At 45.7% G+C, this 19,301-nt stretch overlaps 4 non-coding genes across 4 annotated transcripts; all 4 read right to left on the bottom strand.

Moving 5' to 3' along the window:
- Positions 1 to 5,518: 5,518 nt before the first annotated feature.
- Positions 5,519 to 5,591, bottom strand: trnai-aau (transfer RNA isoleucine (anticodon AAU)). Its single transcript has one exon. It is a non-coding gene; the product is annotated as a tRNA-Ile (tRNA).
- A 2,797-nt stretch (positions 5,592 to 8,388) lies between these two features.
- trnai-aau (transfer RNA isoleucine (anticodon AAU)) lies at positions 8,389 to 8,461 on the bottom strand. Its single transcript has one exon. It is a non-coding gene; the product is annotated as a tRNA-Ile (tRNA).
- A 2,797-nt stretch (positions 8,462 to 11,258) lies between these two features.
- Positions 11,259 to 11,331, bottom strand: trnai-aau (transfer RNA isoleucine (anticodon AAU)). The gene has a single exon. It is a non-coding gene; the product is annotated as a tRNA-Ile (tRNA).
- Positions 11,332 to 14,128: 2,797 nt separating this feature from the next.
- trnai-aau (transfer RNA isoleucine (anticodon AAU)) lies at positions 14,129 to 14,201 on the bottom strand. The gene has a single exon. It is a non-coding gene; the product is annotated as a tRNA-Ile (tRNA).
- Positions 14,202 to 19,301: the final 5,100 nt, after the last annotated feature.

Below are 19,301 nucleotides of genomic sequence, written 5' to 3'. Positions count from 1 at the left end.
GACAATGATTTCGTCAATGTTTGGACCGTAGGGCGAGGTGGAATAAGCTGGGACGACTTTCCCTGCAGCGTAACGGCTGCGATATGATCTTATGGAAGGGTTGTAAACTGAGTATTTCTGTGTTTTACCCAAATTGGGGTGAGTTGAAAACTCGAGAGCATCGGTTTAAGGTGAGTGGGCTGAAATTGACAAACGACCTGAGGCACATTTCCCACACAGAAGGTTGTGCGTGTATGGAATGAGCTCCCAGAGGAAGTGGAGGAGGCTATTACACTCAGAAAATTGCAAAGGTAATCGCATGAGTTTCTGGACAGGATGGGTTTAGAGGGATTGGGGCCAAATGCTGGGGAACGGGACTTGTTTAATTTTGGTTATGTGGTGAGCATGGATGAGATACACCTAAATATCTGTTTCCACGCCGTGTACCCCCATAACGTCTTGTTGCTAACACTGGCTTTAAAGGATTACTTTTTAGCGGAGTTTTCCATCGCAGTCTGTGGCACAATCGTTTAGTCTGTTCGACTGCTCACGGGAAAGGTAGTATTGTGAAACACTGCAGAAACGAACGACTTCCTTAATTTTGCCCCGACTGACCATACTCCGTGAAATTTTCCCAGACCTCAATTGAGGAGTTTTGCTGCTCGAAGTTACCTCAGAAACCCTGTTAACTCGTAATGTGCTGAGCGAATCGCAAAACAGAAAGCATTTAACACGGAACACAAACAAAACTGGCATGCCGAATGCATTTTCAGACAGAGAGATGCATGAATGCTAAATGTGTCACAGTCCGAGGGCATGAGTCATAAAGTAATCTCACAACTAACAACAGGGCAATTCCAAACTACTCTTTCAAACATACTGCAGCGTTAGTGCACCACCACTTTCCAGACAATGCTGAAAAGAGAGATAGAAAGAACATCATAAGAACGGGCCATAAAAAGTGAATTTCACCAATCACAGTCTCGATTAGATTACCTTTTCCTTCTGATGTCTCCAGGACGGAAATGAAGGAAATGGGAGAAATTCAATAACATATGACACCGAAATTCATTGGAACGATTTTCCCATTGGACAGAAAACCAAATAACGACGAGTCGAGTCACCGCAGGACTTTGTTTCACAACAGCGATGAAATAATAGTCTCCATTCGGTTCCAGTAAAAGCACAAATTGCCTGGAACAGCAGAGCTGTTTGCGATTTTCCGCGCGGGAGGCGAACGCGATCATGACAGCAGAGACACTTGGACACTTCGGTCAAATAACCATGAGCTGCTCGACATTACTACAATTTCGATTCTTGCTTTGCTAAATGATTTCACACATTGCTCGAAACAGGACGACTTTCACGTTTACACGGAACACGAAACACACCTGACTACAGGGAAAATGCACAAAGCTGAGCAGGCCGTGTTCCACATCAAACCGTGCAGCATTTATTCAGTCACTGTGTCTGTTTTGCAGAAGAAGGGTTAAAAGAATGTTTTCCACCCTAAAACCGGAGGTCGCATTGCAATCCGAGAACGACAGATCACATTGTGAGCATGCTGTGACCTCGGGGCCCGTTCGAGACGCCACTTTCCGTGCCTTTTACTTTAACCGTGCAATTTGCTGCAGAGATGTTCACTCCTGGACATGAGCCACGTGGATACCAACTGAGTCGGAAACCTGTGCGGGAATCGACGAGAAGCGATTCAATAAATTTAGCTGACTTCCATGGTGCTTATTGGAAATGCAGTTTCTGTTCAAGTCAATCGAAAAGGCAGTTTCTGAACATAGTAACAGAAATCAAAAGGTAATTACCTCACCCCACCCCCACTCCGGAAGAGGTGCTAACTGCCCTTGAGTGCTTTTTGATCTCGATGTGAAGAGCTCACACGCCTCTGAGTCACCTTCAAGTCTCTGTTTGCGGAGTGAATCACAAAGAAGGACTTTTACCAGAGCTGCAACCGCCTCACTTCCCCACTCGCTCTCCCCTTTTACATTTTCCTGCTCGTCAGTGATTTAAAGAAAACCAAATGGATGCGATGTCATTCTGTAGCCTCTCTGTCGATTCCTCCGTTTCAGTTCCAACATGGCTTAGATCTCGGGGCGCACCTTAATATTAGCGGCGCTATGAAAGCACAAGTTCAAAGGTTCCTCTGAGAGTGTAAATTATTTCATTGCTGTTGCTGATTGAATGAGCCACTAACGTGCGAACTGCCCCAAAATATGATTCAGGAATCTGGTACCGACTCTCGCGCGTTGAATAACGACAGACAGCTTCCAAATGAGGCCTTTCAGAGACGACTTTGGGGTACATTTGACAGACAGACAAGTTCAGGAATCCGTGGTGCGCTGTGACACCAGCGCAGCAGCTTCTTCCCTGCCTTTGAACCGGGCCGCCTGCGCAAGGAATGCAAATGCGGTACTGCTATTCGTGGAAGGATCAGAACGCGGCAAGGACACTCTCAATTAGAATGTCATATGCATCAGAACCAGGTTGGAGAAAAACTTTATAATGCTTTACACAGTAATTAAATGGAGTTGCCTTACATTTCACGACGAGAGCAGATTCTTTCAAGCAAATTCGAAGGCATGTTTGCAGATGGGAAAGCAAGCAAGAAAGTTCCGTTCCTGTCCATGTAAAAGGCTGCAGTTGACGAACAAAGCAGTTTCGGCCCAGCTTCGAACTGGGGACCTTTCGCGTGTTAGGCGAGCGTGATAACCACAACACTACAGAAACCAACTGCGGTGGCCGCCCTGCGGCGCAGTGGCATCCAGCACTGAAAGTTGAAGCCATTCTCCGTTTCACCTTTCTGTTTCCAATCGCTCGTTGTTGTCCAGCGTAATTGACATCTTGAAAACGTTAAAAAAGACACGTGAAATTGATGACAATATATAGACAATGATTTCGTCAATGTTTGGACCGTAGGGCGAGGTGGAATAAGCTGGGACGACTTTCCCTGCAGCGTAACGGCTGCGATATGATCTTATGGAAGGGTTGTAAACTGAGTATTTCTGTGTTTTACCCAAATTGGGGTGAGTTGAAAACTCGAGAGCATAGGTTTAAGGTGAGTGGGCTGAAATTGACAAACGACCTGAGGCACATTTCCCACACAGAAGGTTGTGCGTGTATGGAATGAGCTCCCAGAGGAAGTGGAGGAGGCTATTACACTCAGAAAATTGCAAAGGTAATCGCATGAGTTTCTGGACAGGATGGGTTTAGAGGGATTGGGGCCAAATGCTGGGGAACGGGACTTGTTTAATTTTGGTTATGTGGTGAGCATGGATGAGATACACCTAAATATCTGTTTCCACGCCGTGTACCCCCATAACGTCTTGTTGCTAACACTGGCTTTAAAGGATTACTTTTTAGCGGAGTTTTCCATCGCAGTCTGTGGCACAATCGTTTAGTCTGTTCGACTTCTCACGGGAAACGTAGTATTGTGAAACACTGCAGAAACGAACGACTTCCTTAATTTTGCCCCGACTGACCATACTCCGTGAAATTTTCCCAGACCTCAATTGAGGAGTTTTGCTGCTCGAAGTTACCTCAGAAACCCTGTTAACTCGTAATGTGCTGAGCGAATCGCAAAACAGAAAGCATTTTTCACGGAACACAAACAAAACTGGCATGCCGAATGCATTTTCAGACAGAGAGATGCATGAATGCTAAATGTGACACAGTCCGAGGGCATGAGTCATAAAGTAATCTCACAACTAACAACAGGGCAATTCCAAACTACTCTTTCAAACATACTGCAGCGTTAGTGCACCACCACTTTCCAGACAATGCTGAAAAGAGAGATAGAAAGAACATCATAAGAACGGGCCATAAAAAGTGAATTTCACCAAGAACAGTCCCGATTAGATTACCTTTTCCTTCTGATGACTCCAGGACGGAAATGGGAGAAATTCAATAACATATGACACCCAAATTCATTGGAACGATTTTCCCATTGGACAGAAAACCAAATAACGACGAGTCGAGTCACCGTAGGACTTTGTTTCACAACAGCGATGAAATAATAGTCTCCATTCGGTTCCAGTAAAAGCACAAATTGCCTGGAACAGCAGAGGTGTTTGCGATTTTCCGAGCGGGAGGCGAACGCGATCATGACAGCAGAGACACTTGGACACTTCGGTCAAATAACCATGAGCTGCTAGACATTACTACAATTTCGATTCTTGCTTTGCTAAATGATTTCACACATTGCTCGAAACAGGACGACTTTCACGTTTACACGGAACACGAAACACACCTGACTACAGGGAAAATGCACAAAGCTGAGCAGGCAGTGTTCCACATCAAACCGTGCAGCATTTATTCAGTCACTGTGTCTGTTTTGCAGAAGAAGGGTTAAAAGAATGTTTTCCACCCTAAAACCGGAGGTCGCATTACAATCCGAGAACGACAGATCACATTGTGAGCATGCTGTGACCTCGGGGCCGGTTCGAGACGCCACTTTCCGTGCCTTTTACTTTAACCGTGCAATTTGCTGCAGAGATGTTCACTCCTGGACATGAGCCACGTGGATACCAACTGAGTCGGAAACCTGTGCGGGAATCGACGAGAAGCGATTCAATAAATTTAGCTAACTTCCATGGTGCTTATTGGAAATGCAGTTTCTGTTCAAGTCAATCGAAAAGGCAGTTTCTGAACATAGTAACAGAAATCAAAAGGTAATTACCTCACCCCACCCCCACTCCGGAAGAGGTGCTAACTGCCCTTGAGTGCTTTTTGATCTCGATGTGAAGAGCTCACACGCCTCTGAGTCACCTTCAAGTCTCTGTTTGCGGAGTGAATCACAAAGAAGGACTTTTACCAGAGCTGCAACCGCCTCACTTCCCCACTCGCTCTCCCCTTTTACATTTTCCTGCTCGTCAGTGATTTAAAGAAAACCAAATGGATGCGATGTCATTCTGTAGCCTCTCTGTCGATTCCTCCGTTTCAGTTCCAACATGGCTTAGATTTCGGGGCGCACCTTAATATTAGCGGCGCTATGAAAGCACAAGTTCAAAGGTTCCTCTGAGAGTGTAAATTATTTCATTGCTGTTGCTGATTGAATGAGCCACTAACGTGCGAACTGCCCCAAAATATGATTCAGGAATCTGGTACCAACTCTCGCGCGTTGAATAACGACAGACAGCTTCCAAATGAGGCCTTTCAGAGACGACTTTGGGGTACATTTGACAGACAGACAAGTTCAGGAATCCGTGGTGCGCTGTGACACCAGCGCAGCAGCTTCTTCCCTGCCTTTGAACCGGGCCGCCTGCGCAAGGAATGCAAATGTGGTACTGCTTTTCGTGGAAGGATCAGAACGCGGCAAGGACACTCTCAAACAGAATGGCATATGCATCAGAACCAGGTTGGAGAAATACTTTATAATGCTTTACACAGTAATTAAATGGAGTTGCCTTACATTTCACGACGAGAGCAGATTCTTTCAAGCAAATTCGAAGGCAGGTTTGCAGATGGGAAAGCAAGCAAGAAAGCTCCGTTCTTGTCCATGTAAAAGGCTGCAGTTGACGAACAAAGCAGTTTCTGCCCAGTTTCGAACTGGGGACCTTTCGCGTATTAGGCGAACGTGATAACCACTACACTACAGAAACCAGCCGCGGTGGCCGCCCTGCGGCGCAGTGGCATCCAGCACTGAAAGTTGAAGCCATTCTCCGTTTCACCTTTCTGTTTCCAATCGCTCGTTGTTGTCCAGCGTAATTGACATCTTGAAAACGTAAAAAAAGACACGTGAAATTGATGACAATATATAGACAATGATTTCGTCAATGTTTGGACCGTAGGGCGAGGTGGAATAAGCTGGGACGACTTTCCCTGCAGCGTAACGGCTGCGATATGATCTTATGGAAGGGTTGTAAACTGAGTATTTCTGTGTTTTACCCAAATTGGGGTGAGTTGAAAACTCGAGAGCATAGGTTTAAGGTGAGTGGGCTGAAATTGACAAAGGACCTGAGGCACATTTCCCACACAGAAGGTTGTGCGTGTATGGAATGAGCTCCCAGAGGAAGTGGAGGAGGCTATTACACTCAGAAAATTGCAAAGGTAATCGGATGAGTTTCTGGACAGGATGGGTTTAGAGGGATTGGGGCCAAATGCTGGGGAACGGGACTTGTTTAATTTTGGTTATGTGGTGAGCATGGATGAGATACACCTAAATATCTGTTTCCACGCCGTGTACCCCCATAACGTCTTGTTGCTAACACTGGCTTTAAAGGATTACTTTTTAGCGGAGTTTTCCATCGCAGTCTGTGGCACAATCGTTTAGTCTGTTCGACTTCTCACGGGAAACGTAGTATTGTGAAACACTGCAGAAACGAACGACTTCCTTAATTTTGCCCCGACTGACCATACTCCGTGAAATTTTCCCAGACCTCAATTGAGGAGTTTTGCTGCTCGAAGTTACCTCAGAAACCCTGTTAACTCGTAATGTGCTGAGCGAATCGCAAAACAGAAAGCATTTAACACGGAACACAAACAAAACTGGCATGCCGAATGCATTTTCAGACAGAGAGATGCATGAATGCTAAATGTGACACAGTCCGAGGGCATGAGTCATAAAGTAATCTCACAACTAACAACAGGGCAATTCCAAACTACTCTTTCAAACATACTGCAGCGTTAGTGCACCACCACTTTCCAGACAATGCTGAAAAGAGAGATAGAAAGAACATCATAAGAACGGGCCATAAAAAGTGAATTTCACCAAGAACAGTCCCGATTAGATTACCTTTTCCTTCTGATGACTCCAGGACGGAAATGGGAGAAATTCAATAACATATGACACCCAAATTCATTGGAACGATTTTCCCATTGGACAGAAAACCAAATAACGACGAGTCGAGTCACCGTAGGACTTTGTTTCACAACAGCGATGAAATAATAGTCTCCATTCGGTTCCAGTAAAAGCACAAATTGCCTGGAACAGCAGAGGTGTTTGCGATTTTCCGAGCGGGAGGCGAACGCGATCATGACAGCAGAGACACTTGGACACTTCGGTCAAATAACCATGAGCTGCTAGACATTACTACAATTTCGATTCTTGCTTTGCTAAATGATTTCACACATTGCTCGAAACAGGACGACTTTCACGTTTACACGGAACACGAAACACACCTGACTACAGGGAAAATGCACAAAGCTGAGCAGGCAGTGTTCCACATCAAACCGTGCAGCATTTATTCAGTCACTGTGTCTGTTTTGCAGAAGAAGGGTTAAAAGAATGTTTTCCACCCTAAAACCGGAGGTCGCATTACAATCCGAGAACGACAGATCACATTGTGAGCATGCTGTGACCTCGGGGCCGGTTCGAGACGCCACTTTCCGTGCCTTTTACTTTAACCGTGCAATTTGCTGCAGAGATGTTCACTCCTGGACATGAGCCACGTGGATACCAACTGAGTCGGAAACCTGTGCGGGAATCGACGAGAAGCGATTCAATAAATTTAGCTAACTTCCATGGTGCTTATTGGAAATGCAGTTTCTGTTCAAGTCAATCGAAAAGGCAGTTTCTGAACATAGTAACAGAAATCAAAAGGTAATTACCTCACCCCACCCCCACTCCGGAAGAGGTGCTAACTGCCCTTGAGTGCTTTTTGATCTCGATGTGAAGAGCTCACACGCCTCTGAGTCACCTTCAAGTCTCTGTTTGCGGAGTGAATCACAAAGAAGGACTTTTACCAGAGCTGCAACCGCCTCACTTCCCCACTCGCTCTCCCCTTTTACATTTTCCTGCTCGTCAGTGATTTAAAGAAAACCAAATGGATGCGATGTCATTCTGTAGCCTCTCTGTCGATTCCTCCGTTTCAGTTCCAACATGGCTTAGATTTCGGGGCGCACCTTAATATTAGCGGCGCTATGAAAGCACAAGTTCAAAGGTTCCTCTGAGAGTGTAAATTATTTCATTGCTGTTGCTGATTGAATGAGCCACTAACGTGCGAACTGCCCCAAAATATGATTCAGGAATCTGGTACCAACTCTCGCGCGTTGAATAACGACAGACAGCTTCCAAATGAGGCCTTTCAGAGACGACTTTGGGGTACATTTGACAGACAGACAAGTTCAGGAATCCGTGGTGCGCTGTGACACCAGCGCAGCAGCTTCTTCCCTGCCTTTGAACCGGGCCGCCTGCGCAAGGAATGCAAATGTGGTACTGCTTTTCGTGGAAGGATCAGAACGCGGCAAGGACACTCTCAAACAGAATGGCATATGCATCAGAACCAGGTTGGAGAAATACTTTATAATGCTTTACACAGTAATTAAATGGAGTTGCCTTACATTTCACGACGAGAGCAGATTCTTTCAAGCAAATTCGAAGGCAGGTTTGCAGATGGGAAAGCAAGCAAGAAAGCTCCGTTCTTGTCCATGTAAAAGGCTGCAGTTGACGAACAAAGCAGTTTCTGCCCAGTTTCGAACTGGGGACCTTTCGCGTATTAGGCGAACGTGATAACCACTACACTACAGAAACCAGCCGCGGTGGCCGCCCTGCGGCGCAGTGGCATCCAGCACTGAAAGTTGAAGCCATTCTCCGTTTCACCTTTCTGTTTCCAATCGCTCGTTGTTGTCCAGCGTAATTGACATCTTGAAAACGTAAAAAAAGACACGTGAAATTGATGACAATATATAGACAATGATTTCGTCAATGTTTGGACCGTAGGGCGAGGTGGAATAAGCTGGGACGACTTTCCCTGCAGCGTAACGGCTGCGATATGATCTTATGGAAGGGTTGTAAACTGAGTATTTCTGTGTTTTACCCAAATTGGGGTGAGTTGAAAACTCGAGAGCATAGGTTTAAGGTGAGTGGGCTGAAATTGACAAAGGACCTGAGGCACATTTCCCACACAGAAGGTTGTGCGTGTATGGAATGAGCTCCCAGAGGAAGTGGAGGAGGCTATTACACTCAGAAAATTGCAAAGGTAATCGGATGAGTTTCTGGACAGGATGGGTTTAGAGGGATTGGGGCCAAATGCTGGGGAACGGGACTTGTTTAATTTTGGTTATGTGGTGAGCATGGATGAGATACACCTAAATATCTGTTTCCACGCCGTGTACCCCCATAACGTCTTGTTGCTAACACTGGCTTTAAAGGATTACTTTTTAGCGGAGTTTTCCATCGCAGTCTGTGGCACAATCGTTTAGTCTGTTCGACTTCTCACGGGAAACGTAGTATTGTGAAACACTGCAGAAACGAACGACTTCCTTAATTTTGCCCCGACTGACCATACTCCGTGAAATTTTCCCAGACCTCAATTGAGGAGTTTTGCTGCTCGAAGTTACCTCAGAAACCCTGTTAACTCGTAATGTGCTGAGCGAATCGCAAAACAGAAAGCATTTAACACGGAACACAAACAAAACTGGCATGCCGAATGCATTTTCAGACAGAGAGATGCATGAATGCTAAATGTGACACAGTCCGAGGGCATGAGTCATAAAGTAATCTCACAACTAACAACAGGGCAATTCCAAACTACTCTTTCAAACATACTGCAGCGTTAGTGCACCACCACTTTCCAGACAATGCTGAAAAGAGAGATAGAAAGAACATCATAAGAACGGGCCATAAAAAGTGAATTTCACCAAGAACAGTCCCGATTAGATTACCTTTTCCTTCTGATGACTCCAGGACGGAAATGGGAGAAATTCAATAACATATGACACCCAAATTCATTGGAACGATTTTCCCATTGGACAGAAAACCAAATAACGACGAGTCGAGTCACCGTAGGACTTTGTTTCACAACAGCGATGAAATAATAGTCTCCATTCGGTTCCAGTAAAAGCACAAATTGCCTGGAACAGCAGAGGTGTTTGCGATTTTCCGAGCGGGAGGCGAACGCGATCATGACAGCAGAGACACTTGGACACTTCGGTCAAATAACCATGAGCTGCTAGACATTACTACAATTTCGATTCTTGCTTTGCTAAATGATTTCACACATTGCTCGAAACAGGACGACTTTCACGTTTACACGGAACACGAAACACACCTGACTACAGGGAAAATGCACAAAGCTGAGCAGGCAGTGTTCCACATCAAACCGTGCAGCATTTATTCAGTCACTGTGTCTGTTTTGCAGAAGAAGGGTTAAAAGAATGTTTTCCACCCTAAAACCGGAGGTCGCATTACAATCCGAGAACGACAGATCACATTGTGAGCATGCTGTGACCTCGGGGCCGGTTCGAGACGCCACTTTCCGTGCCTTTTACTTTAACCGTGCAATTTGCTGCAGAGATGTTCACTCCTGGACATGAGCCACGTGGATACCAACTGAGTCGGAAACCTGTGCGGGAATCGACGAGAAGCGATTCAATAAATTTAGCTAACTTCCATGGTGCTTATTGGAAATGCAGTTTCTGTTCAAGTCAATCGAAAAGGCAGTTTCTGAACATAGTAACAGAAATCAAAAGGTAATTACCTCACCCCACCCCCACTCCGGAAGAGGTGCTAACTGCCCTTGAGTGCTTTTTGATCTCGATGTGAAGAGCTCACACGCCTCTGAGTCACCTTCAAGTCTCTGTTTGCGGAGTGAATCACAAAGAAGGACTTTTACCAGAGCTGCAACCGCCTCACTTCCCCACTCGCTCTCCCCTTTTACATTTTCCTGCTCGTCAGTGATTTAAAGAAAACCAAATGGATGCGATGTCATTCTGTAGCCTCTCTGTCGATTCCTCCGTTTCAGTTCCAACATGGCTTAGATTTCGGGGCGCACCTTAATATTAGCGGCGCTATGAAAGCACAAGTTCAAAGGTTCCTCTGAGAGTGTAAATTATTTCATTGCTGTTGCTGATTGAATGAGCCACTAACGTGCGAACTGCCCCAAAATATGATTCAGGAATCTGGTACCAACTCTCGCGCGTTGAATAACGACAGACAGCTTCCAAATGAGGCCTTTCAGAGACGACTTTGGGGTACATTTGACAGACAGACAAGTTCAGGAATCCGTGGTGCGCTGTGACACCAGCGCAGCAGCTTCTTCCCTGCCTTTGAACCGGGCCGCCTGCGCAAGGAATGCAAATGTGGTACTGCTTTTCGTGGAAGGATCAGAACGCGGCAAGGACACTCTCAAACAGAATGGCATATGCATCAGAACCAGGTTGGAGAAATACTTTATAATGCTTTACACAGTAATTAAATGGAGTTGCCTTACATTTCACGACGAGAGCAGATTCTTTCAAGCAAATTCGAAGGCAGGTTTGCAGATGGGAAAGCAAGCAAGAAAGCTCCGTTCTTGTCCATGTAAAAGGCTGCAGTTGACGAACAAAGCAGTTTCTGCCCAGTTTCGAACTGGGGACCTTTCGCGTATTAGGCGAACGTGATAACCACTACACTACAGAAACCAGCCGCGGTGGCCGCCCTGCGGCGCAGTGGCATCCAGCACTGAAAGTTGAAGCCATTCTCCGTTTCACCTTTCTGTTTCCAATCGCTCGTTGTTGTCCAGCGTAATTGACATCTTGAAAACGTAAAAAAAGACACGTGAAATTGATGACAATATATAGACAATGATTTCGTCAATGTTTGGACCGTAGGGCGAGGTGGAATAAGCTGGGACGACTTTCCCTGCAGCGTAACGGCTGCGATATGATCTTATGGAAGGGTTGTAAACTGAGTATTTCTGTGTTTTACCCAAATTGGGGTGAGTTGAAAACTCGAGAGCATAGGTTTAAGGTGAGTGGGCTGAAATTGACAAAGGACCTGAGGCACATTTCCCACACAGAAGGTTGTGCGTGTATGGAATGAGCTCCCAGAGGAAGTGGAGGAGGCTATTACACTCAGAAAATTGCAAAGGTAATCGGATGAGTTTCTGGACAGGATGGGTTTAGAGGGATTGGGGCCAAATGCTGGGGAACGGGACTTGTTTAATTTTGGTTATGTGGTGAGCATGGATGAGATACACCTAAATATCTGTTTCCACGCCGTGTACCCCCATAACGTCTTGTTGCTAACACTGGCTTTAAAGGATTACTTTTTAGCGGAGTTTTCCATCGCAGTCTGTGGCACAATCGTTTAGTCTGTTCGACTTCTCACGGGAAACGTAGTATTGTGAAACACTGCAGAAACGAACGACTTCCTTAATTTTGCCCCGACTGACCATACTCCGTGAAATTTTCCCAGACCTCAATTGAGGAGTTTTGCTGCTCGAAGTTACCTCAGAAACCCTGTTAACTCGTAATGTGCTGAGCGAATCGCAAAACAGAAAGCATTTAACACGGAACACAAACAAAACTGGCATGCCGAATGCATTTTCAGACAGAGAGATGCATGAATGCTAAATGTGACACAGTCCGAGGGCATGAGTCATAAAGTAATCTCACAACTAACAACAGGGCAATTCCAAACTACTCTTTCAAACATACTGCAGCGTTAGTGCACCACCACTTTCCAGACAATGCTGAAAAGAGAGATAGAAAGAACATCATAAGAACGGGCCATAAAAAGTGAATTTCACCAAGAACAGTCCCGATTAGATTACCTTTTCCTTCTGATGACTCCAGGACGGAAATGGGAGAAATTCAATAACATATGACACCCAAATTCATTGGAACGATTTTCCCATTGGACAGAAAACCAAATAACGACGAGTCGAGTCACCGTAGGACTTTGTTTCACAACAGCGATGAAATAATAGTCTCCATTCGGTTCCAGTAAAAGCACAAATTGCCTGGAACAGCAGAGGTGTTTGCGATTTTCCGAGCGGGAGGCGAACGCGATCATGACAGCAGAGACACTTGGACACTTCGGTCAAATAACCATGAGCTGCTAGACATTACTACAATTTCGATTCTTGCTTTGCTAAATGATTTCACACATTGCTCGAAACAGGACGACTTTCACGTTTACACGGAACACGAAACACACCTGACTACAGGGAAAATGCACAAAGCTGAGCAGGCAGTGTTCCACATCAAACCGTGCAGCATTTATTCAGTCACTGTGTCTGTTTTGCAGAAGAAGGGTTAAAAGAATGTTTTCCACCCTAAAACCGGAGGTCGCATTACAATCCGAGAACGACAGATCACATTGTGAGCATGCTGTGACCTCGGGGCCGGTTCGAGACGCCACTTTCCGTGCCTTTTACTTTAACCGTGCAATTTGCTGCAGAGATGTTCACTCCTGGACATGAGCCACGTGGATACCAACTGAGTCGGAAACCTGTGCGGGAATCGACGAGAAGCGATTCAATAAATTTAGCTAACTTCCATGGTGCTTATTGGAAATGCAGTTTCTGTTCAAGTCAATCGAAAAGGCAGTTTCTGAACATAGTAACAGAAATCAAAAGGTAATTACCTCACCCCACCCCCACTCCGGAAGAGGTGCTAACTGCCCTTGAGTGCTTTTTGATCTCGATGTGAAGAGCTCACACGCCTCTGAGTCACCTTCAAGTCTCTGTTTGCGGAGTGAATCACAAAGAAGGACTTTTACCAGAGCTGCAACCGCCTCACTTCCCCACTCGCTCTCCCCTTTTACATTTTCCTGCTCGTCAGTGATTTAAAGAAAACCAAATGGATGCGATGTCATTCTGTAGCCTCTCTGTCGATTCCTCCGTTTCAGTTCCAACATGGCTTAGATTTCGGGGCGCACCTTAATATTAGCGGCGCTATGAAAGCACAAGTTCAAAGGTTCCTCTGAGAGTGTAAATTATTTCATTGCTGTTGCTGATTGAATGAGCCACTAACGTGCGAACTGCCCCAAAATATGATTCAGGAATCTGGTACCAACTCTCGCGCGTTGAATAACGACAGACAGCTTCCAAATGAGGCCTTTCAGAGACGACTTTGGGGTACATTTGACAGACAGACAAGTTCAGGAATCCGTGGTGCGCTGTGACACCAGCGCAGCAGCTTCTTCCCTGCCTTTGAACCGGGCCGCCTGCGCAAGGAATGCAAATGTGGTACTGCTTTTCGTGGAAGGATCAGAACGCGGCAAGGACACTCTCAAACAGAATGGCATATGCATCAGAACCAGGTTGGAGAAATACTTTATAATGCTTTACACAGTAATTAAATGGAGTTGCCTTACATTTCACGACGAGAGCAGATTCTTTCAAGCAAATTCGAAGGCAGGTTTGCAGATGGGAAAGCAAGCAAGAAAGCTCCGTTCTTGTCCATGTAAAAGGCTGCAGTTGACGAACAAAGCAGTTTCTGCCCAGTTTCGAACTGGGGACCTTTCGCGTATTAGGCGAACGTGATAACCACTACACTACAGAAACCAGCCGCGGTGGCCGCCCTGCGGCGCAGTGGCATCCAGCACTGAAAGTTGAAGCCATTCTCCGTTTCACCTTTCTGTTTCCAATCGCTCGTTGTTGTCCAGCGTAATTGACATCTTGAAAACGTAAAAAAAGACACGTGAAATTGATGACAATATATAGACAATGATTTCGTCAATGTTTGGACCGTAGGGCGAGGTGGAATAAGCTGGGACGACTTTCCCTGCAGCGTAACGGCTGCGATATGATCTTATGGAAGGGTTGTAAACTGAGTATTTCTGTGTTTTACCCAAATTGGGGTGAGTTGAAAACTCGAGAGCATAGGTTTAAGGTGAGTGGGCTGAAATTGACAAAGGACCTGAGGCACATTTCCCACACAGAAGGTTGTGCGTGTATGGAATGAGCTCCCAGAGGAAGTGGAGGAGGCTATTACACTCAGAAAATTGCAAAGGTAATCGGATGAGTTTCTGGACAGGATGGGTTTAGAGGGATTGGGGCCAAATGCTGGGGAACGGGACTTGTTTAATTTTGGTTATGTGGTGAGCATGGATGAGATACACCTAAATATCTGTTTCCACGCCGTGTACCCCCATAACGTCTTGTTGCTAACACTGGCTTTAAAGGATTACTTTTTAGCGGAGTTTTCCATCGCAGTCTGTGGCACAATCGTTTAGTCTGTTCGACTTCTCACGGGAAACGTAGTATTGTGAAACACTGCAGAAACGAACGACTTCCTTAATTTTGCCCCGACTGACCATACTCCGTGAAATTTTCCCAGACCTCAATTGAGGAGTTTTGCTGCTCGAAGTTACCTCAGAAACCCTGTTAACTCGTAATGTGCTGAGCGAATCGCAAAACAGAAAGCATTTAACACGGAACACAAACAAAACTGGCATGCCGAATGCATTTTCAGACAGAGAGATGCATGAATGCTAAATGTGACACAGTCCGAGGGCATGAGTCATAAAGTAATCTCACAACTAACAACAGGGCAATTCCAAACTACTCTTTCAAACATACTGCAGCGTTAGTGCACCACCAACTTTCCAGACAATGCTGAAAAGAGAGATAGAAAGAACATCATAAGAACGGGCCATAAAAAGTGAATTTCACCAAGAACAGTCCCGATTAGATTACCTTTTCCTTCTGATGACTCCAGGACGGAAATGGGAGAAATTCAATAACATATGACACCCAAATTCATTGGAACGATTTTCCCATTGGACAGAAAACCAAATAACGACGAGTCGAGTCACCGTAGGACTTTGTTTCACAACAGCGATGAAATAATAGTCTCCATTCGGTTCCAGTAAAAGCACAAATTGCCTGGAACAGCAGAGGTGTTTGCGATTTTCCGCGCGGGAGGCGAACGCGATCATGACAGCAGAGACACTTGGACACTTCGGTCAAATAACCATGAGCTGCTAGACATTACTACAATTTCGATTCTTGCTTTGCTAAATGATTTCACACATTGCTCGAAACAGGACGACTTTCACGTTTACACGGAACACGAAACACACCTGACTACAGGGAAAATGCACAAAGCTGAGCAGGCCGTGTTCCACATCAAACCGTGCAGCATTTATTCAGTCACTGTGTCTGTTTTGCAGAAGAAGGGTCCCAAAGAATGTTCTCCACCCTAAAACCGGAGGTCGCATTACAATCCGAGAACGACAGATCACATTGTGAGCATGCTCTGACCTCGGGGCCGGTTCGAGATGCCACTTTCCGTGCCTTTTACTTTAACCGTGCAATTTGCTGCAGAGATGTTCACTCCTGGACATGAGCCACGTGGATACCAACTGAGTCGGAAACCTGTGCGGGAATCGACGAGAAGCGATTCAATAAATTTTGTTAACTTCCATGGTGCTTATTGGAAATGCAGTTTCTGTTCAAGTCAATCGAAAAGGCAGTTTCTGAACATAGTAACAGAAGTCAAAAGGTAATTACCTCACCCCACCCCCACTCCGGAAGAGGTGCTAACTGCCCTTGAGTGCTTTTTGATCTCGATGTGAAGAGCTCACACGCCTCTGAGTCACCTTCAAGTCTCTGTTTGCGGAGTGAATCACAAAGAAGGACTTTTACCAGAGCTGCAACCGCCTCACTTCCCCACTCGCTCACCCCGTTTACATTTTCCTGCTCGTCAGTGATTTAAGGAAAACCAAATGGATGCGATGTCATTCTGTACCCTCTCTGTCGATTTCTCCGTTTCAGTTCCAACATGGCTTAGATCTCGGGGCGCACCTTAATATTAGCGGCGCTATGAAAGCACAAGTTCAAAGGTTCCTCTGAGAGTGTAAATTATTTCATTGCTGTTGCTGATTGAATGAGCCACTAACGTGCGAACTGCCCCAAAATATGATTCAGGAATCTGGTACCAACTCTCGCGCGTTGAATAACGACAGACAGCTTCCAAATGAGGCCTTTCAGAGACGACTTTGGGGTACATTTGACAGACAGACAAGTTCAGGAATCCGTGGTGCGCTGTGACACCAGCGCAGCAGCTTCTTCCCTGCCTTTGAACCGGGCCGCCTGCGCAAGGAATGCCAATGCGGTACTGCTTTTCGTGGAAGGATCAGAACGCGGCAAGGACACTCTCAAACAGAATGGCATATGCATCAGAACCAGGTTGGAGAAAAACTTTATAATGCTTTACACAGTAATTAAATGGAGTTGCCTTACATTTCACTACGAGAGCAGATTCTTTCAAGCAAATTCGAAGGCAAGTTTGCAGATGGGAAAGCAAGCAAGAAAGCTCCGTTCTTGTCCATGTAAAAGGCTGCAGTTGACGAGCACAGCAGTTCCTGCCCAGTTTCGAACTGGGGACCTTTCGCGTGTTAGGCGAACGTGATGACCACTACACTACAGAAACCAGCCGCTGTCGTCGCCCTGCGGCGCAGTGGCATCCAGCACTGAAAGTTGAAGCCATTCTCCGTTTCACCTTTCTGTTTCCAATCGCTCGTTGTTGTCCAGCGTAATTGACACGTGAAATTGATGACAATATATAGACAATGATTTCGTCAATGTTTGGACCGTAGGGCGAGGTGGAATAAGCTGGGACGACTTTCCCTGCAGCGTAACGGCTGCGATATGATCTTATGGAAGGGTTGTAAACTGAGTATTTCTGTGTTTTACCCAAATTGGGGTGAGTTGAAAACTCGAGAGCATCGGTTTAAGGTGAGTGGGCTGAAATTGACAAACGACCTGAGGCACATTTCCCACACAGAAGGTTGTGCGTGTATGGAATGAGCTCCCAGAGGAAGTGGAGGAGGCTATTACACTCAGAAAATTGCAAAGGTAATCGCATGAGTTTCTGGACAGGATGGGTTTAGAGGGATTGGGGCCAAATGCTGGGGAACGGGACTTGTTTAATTTTGGTTATGTGGTGAGCATGGATGAGATACACCTAAATATCTGTTTCCACGCCGTGTACCCCCATAACGTCTTGTTGCTAACACTGGCTTTAAAGGATTACTTTTTAGCGGAGTTTTCCATCGCAGTCTGTGGCACAATCGTTTAGTCTGTTCGACTGCTCACGGGAAAGGTAGTATTGTGAAACACTGCAGAAACGAACGACTTCCTTAATTTTGCCCCGACTGACCATACTCCGTGAAATTTTCCCAGACCTCAATTGAGGAGTTTTGCTGCTCGAAGTTACCTCAGAAACCCTGTTAACTCGTAATGTGCTGAGCGAATCGCAAAACAGAAAGCATTTAACACGGAACACAAACAAAACTGGCATGCCGAATGCATTTTCAGACAGAGAGATGCATGAATGCTAAATGTGTCACAGTCCGAGGGCATGAGTCATAAAGTAATCTCACAACTAACAACAGGGCAATTCCAAACTACTCTTTCAAACATACTGCAGCGTTAGTGCACCACCACTTTCCAGACAATGCTGAAAAGAGAGATAGAAAGAACATCATAAGAACGGGCCATAAAAAGTGAATTTCACCAATCACAGTCTCGATTAGATTACCTTTTCCTTCTGATGTCTCCAGGACGGAAATGAAGGAAATGGGAGAAATTCAATAACATATGACACCGAAATTCATTGGAACGATTTTCCCATTGGACAGAAAACCAAATAACGACGAGTCGAGTCACCGCAGGACTTTGTTTCACAACAGCGATGAAATAATAGTCTCCATTCCGTTCCAGTAAAAGCACAAATTGCCTGGAACAGCAGAGCTGTTTGCGATTTTCCGCGCGGGAGGCGAACGCGATCATGACAGCAGAGACACTTGGACACTTCGGTCAAATAACCATGAGCTGCTCGACATTACTACAATTTCGATTCTTGCTTTGCTAAATGATTTCACACATTGCTCGAAACAGGACGACTTTCACGTTTACACGGAACACGAAACACACCTGACTACAGGGAAAATGCACAAAGCTGAGCAGGCCGTGTTCCACATCAAACCGTGCAGCATTTATTCAGTCACTGTGTCTGTTTTGCAGAAGAAGGGTTAAAAGAATGTTTTCCACCCTAAAACCGGAGGTCGCATTGCAATCCGAGAACGACAGATCACATTGTGAGCATGCTGTGACCTCGGGGCCCGTTCGAGACGCCACTTTCCGTGCCTTTTACTTTAACCGTGCAATTTGCTGCAGAGATGTTCACTCCTGGACATGAGCCACGTGGATACCAACTGAGTCGGAAACCTGTGCGGGAATCGACGAGAAGCGATTCAATAAATTTAGCTGACTTCCATGGTGCTTATTGGAAATGCAGTTTCTGTTCAAGTCAATCGAAAAGGCAGTTTCTGAACATAGTAACAGAAATCAAAAGGTAATTACCTCACCCCACCCCCACTCCGGAAGAGGTGCTAACTGCCCTTGAGTGCTTTTTGATCTCGATGTGAAGAGCTCACACGCCTCTGAGTCACCTTCAAGTCTCTGTTTGCGGAGTGAATCACAAAGAAGGACTTTTACCAGAGCTGCAACCGCCTCACTTCCCCACTCGCTCTCCCCTTTTACATTTTCCTGCTCGTCAGTGATTTAAAGAAAACCAAATGGATGCGATGTCATTCTGTAGCCTCTCTGTCGATTCCTCCGTTTCAGTTCCAACATGGCTTAGATCTCGGGGCGCAC

The sequence above is a fragment of the Chiloscyllium punctatum genome, chromosome 24, assembly GCF_047496795.1.
Source record: "Chiloscyllium punctatum isolate Juve2018m chromosome 24, sChiPun1.3, whole genome shotgun sequence".
Lineage (NCBI taxonomy): Eukaryota > Metazoa > Chordata > Chondrichthyes > Orectolobiformes > Hemiscylliidae > Chiloscyllium > Chiloscyllium punctatum.
This window is presented reverse-complemented; position numbering and strand designations above follow the sequence as displayed.